The sequence below is a fragment of the Palaemon carinicauda genome, chromosome 9 (assembly GCF_036898095.1).
Source record: "Palaemon carinicauda isolate YSFRI2023 chromosome 9, ASM3689809v2, whole genome shotgun sequence".
In the NCBI taxonomy this organism is placed as follows: Eukaryota; Metazoa; Arthropoda; class Malacostraca; order Decapoda; family Palaemonidae; genus Palaemon; species Palaemon carinicauda.
In genome coordinates, this window is record NC_090733.1 from 21127747 (window position 1) to 21131416 (window position 3670).

General features: G+C 32.0%; 1 pseudogene; it reads left to right on the forward strand.

Annotated features, from left to right (window-relative positions):
- Positions 1–1545: 1545 nt before the first annotated feature.
- LOC137646302 (piggyBac transposable element-derived protein 2-like) lies at positions 1546–2440 on the forward strand (annotated as a pseudogene).
- The last annotated feature ends 1230 nt before the right edge of the window (positions 2441–3670 follow it).

Sequence of the window (3670 nt, forward strand, 5' to 3'; positions counted from 1 at the left end):
TTAGCATATCTTGAGATGATACTACACTAATAGTCAGGATGCTTGCATATTCGCAGAGATGATCGAGTGGTGGTTAATAGGTAACGTTACTACCTCCAGTAATATTCATAAGAACAGTTCGCACTACAGGTATTCAACATTCTATAATTCTTGTGTTATTACTCATTAATCGGGTGAGCTTCATCTTGACGTGCCTATATGAATCAAAATGCTATAACCGTGATGGATGATAATGAATGTTTATTGAGAAATGGCCCAATGGAACAAAATATGAGTGAAATGAAATGTCAAAATGATTCTACATTTCGACATCTCTAAACGAATGCGAGTACAGTGATGCTAGTCTCTGAAGCTGAATTCGTTATCCCTAATTTTCTGGATGAAAAGTAGGAATGTTCAATGTCAGGGTAAAGTTATGATTAGCCTCATTAAAATATAGGAATTATCTTTATTTTTACATGTTAAATATCAGGAACAAATGGAATAAGTGGACAAGTAAATGGCTAGCTGACCGCATCTCGAAATGTCTGTGAAACTTGAGCTGTGAAGCTTGATATTTGTTGTCAAAACCATAGATAAAATCAAATAGAATGGCACTGAAATATAAAACTAACTCTGGATTTCAACATTAACGCATATTTATCCACACATAAGTATTTGATTATATAAGGACAATTATTCTGAAATTCAAAATCGAACTTAATTTTCAAACTGAGTGCATTAAAGAATGGCACTTATATATGAAGATATATCTAACATAGTGAAATGCTGTCGGCCTAATTTCTTGTTTTCAATACACAGACCTATTTCACATTTTCCTTAGTATTTATAAACTTGGAGAGTCTTATCACCCTGTTACGCCTGGGAGTAGGGCTCATTCTTTCATCCTCTCTTCCCATGACTGAGTAAATCCATTCGCTATATACATCAAATGATAGCTAGTTCCTTGTGATGCGCAGTGCCTGTCTAACTTAGGGAAGTGACTCCAGGCATCAGGAGTAATTATCGAAGAGACAGTTTGTCCATCGCCCTAAACCCCATCCATTACCCTGCTGCCAGTGACTTCACCTAGATTTATGGAGGCATTTCCTCCACACCCAAAGCTCTCATTACTCCACCAAGTTGCTCATCTGCTTGTACGAGTATAATCGTTGGCAAACATGGCTTGCTAAGATATACCGCCTAGCATAGTAGTACTTATATATAACTCATATATGTATGTAGTATATATGAATGGCCTAACTGTCCTATAGAGCCAAGAACGTGTATGAAAGTAATGTTGGTCAAATATACTCTGCTCTATAAGTTTGGTCCTAAAATGAGGATCATCGTCACTCTAGTCCCAATTTTAGCCATTTTCTATAGATCTTGCAAACTAAGAGAAAACTGATTATATATTTTTATTTACTATATATATACATATATATATATATATATATATATATATGTATATATATATATATATATATATATATATACATATATATATATATATATATATATATATATATATATATATATATATATATTATCAGATACTCTACCATGGCTTTCAACCATTCAGTCAACTCATTCTATACTCTTCATGGTGCAGTAAATTATGTAGAAGAAAATGACAATCCTAGTGATGTAAACTTTATTGACATAGCTGAAGTTCCTCCACCAGTAAATGAACTAACTGATGAAGAAGACTTTGATGATGAGATATTAGATAACAAGAACAGAGATCCGACCTTTATCTTACAAGATGTACCATGGAGTGTTGGACTTCGTCAGTATGATAATGAAGAAGAACCAACACAACCAAAAAAAAAGAAAAAAAAGAAAAGCTCCGTTTTCTCTTGAAAAAGACAGCCTTATTTTTCAAGATTTACATCACCAACTACTGATGGAGCAGATGAAACAATGAAATCATTGAAAGATGAAATATGCGGAAAGAGCCAAGTTCATATTTTTTAACTGTTTTTCTTGAGAATTTACTAAGTGAAATCTGCAAATAATCTGTCACTTATGCCACAAAGGAAAATTTGTCTGATTTTAGTCTCTCATCCAAACTGCTTGAGAATTTTTTTCTTTGGAATTCTATTTTTTTTTTTTTTTTTTTTTTCAGGATACCACAGTCTACAAAGTTAATGGCATTATTGAAGTCTGGATGAAAACCTTGAAAATGAGATTATTCGGAAAACAATGCCAAGAAACAAATAACTAAATATCAAAAGGTTTCTGCATTTTGTTGATAATGAAGCTGCAGAAAGCTGCAATGATAAAGGATTCAAAATTAAACTTGTAGTTAATGCTCTGAATCAGAAATTAAAATAGTTTTGAATATTCTCTAAGGTCTAAGCAACCGTCAATTGATGAACAGATAGTGAGATACTATGGAAGATGTTTACTGATACAATTAATAAGAGGTAAACCAATTAGATTTGGTTACAAATAGCGGGTGCTATGTTGTGCTACAAGTGACTATTGTTATGAAATGATTCTTTTTCAAAGAAAGCAAAAAACAAAAATACTTCAAATACAAAGCACAATGACAGTTTAGGTTCATAAGTGGTTTTTATCAATGATCAACCATCTAGATAACACAAATGATCATGAAATTTATGTTAATAACTTTTTCTCATGTTATAATCTATTTGCACAGCTAAAATCCCTAGGAATAAGAATCACAGGTACTCTACGTGCAAACAGAACATCAGGATGCCCCTCAAGGATGACAAGTCCGTGAAAAAAAAAAAAAAGGATAATGGTCGATCATTTGACTACAAATTTGAAGAGAAGGAAGAACTCAAATTTTTAAAAATAGCATGACAACATTTTCACAGTTGCTAGTAACCGTCAGTCTTCCACCCCTGTTGGAACTGCAAAAAAATGGTCAACCAGCCATGGAAAGGAAATACTTGTTCCTCAGCCATTTCTCATATCCGAGTACAACAAGTATATGGGAGGAGTGGACCACTTACACTGGCTTATTCAGAAGTATCGGACAACCGTTAGATCCAAGAAGTGGTATTTTAGTCTATTTAAAAATTTTCTTGATACTGTAATGGTAAATTACTGGGTTATACATTGTTTTCCTAATTGAAATACTATAACATTATTAGATTTAAGGAAGTCAGTTACAAAATCAATTTGCTATTAACCTCAGATTCTGATCCCCAAAATTATGGACGTCAAAAGATATTTTCTTCCAAAGTAATACCAGAGTTAGATTTTCTATTACTGGACATTCTTGATCGAATAGAAGGAGAGAAGCAAAGAAATTGTGGCTTTTGCAAAAATAAAGTTTCTAAGTAATATGAAAAATGTAATATTGGTCTCCATGTTGGTGGATTTTTCAACAAAGGAAATTCAAAGTAATCTGTATTTGAGGTAGTTAAGAAAAAATAAGTAATATGCATTGTATTTTTATCAACAAACAAACAAAATATGAGTGAAATGAAATGTCAAAATGATTCAACATTTCAACATTTCCTTTGGGAAGTCAAAAACTTTACTATAAATAGTTTTTTTCTAACAAAGTTGCCCATGTGCCCATTGTCCTAAAAAGGACAAAACAAATAATATTTTTCTATATTCACATATTGCAATGATTTTTTTTTTTTTTACAAAATATACTTGTAAAAATCAAAGCTTTAAAAAAAAATCAAGAAAAAAATTTGGGCAC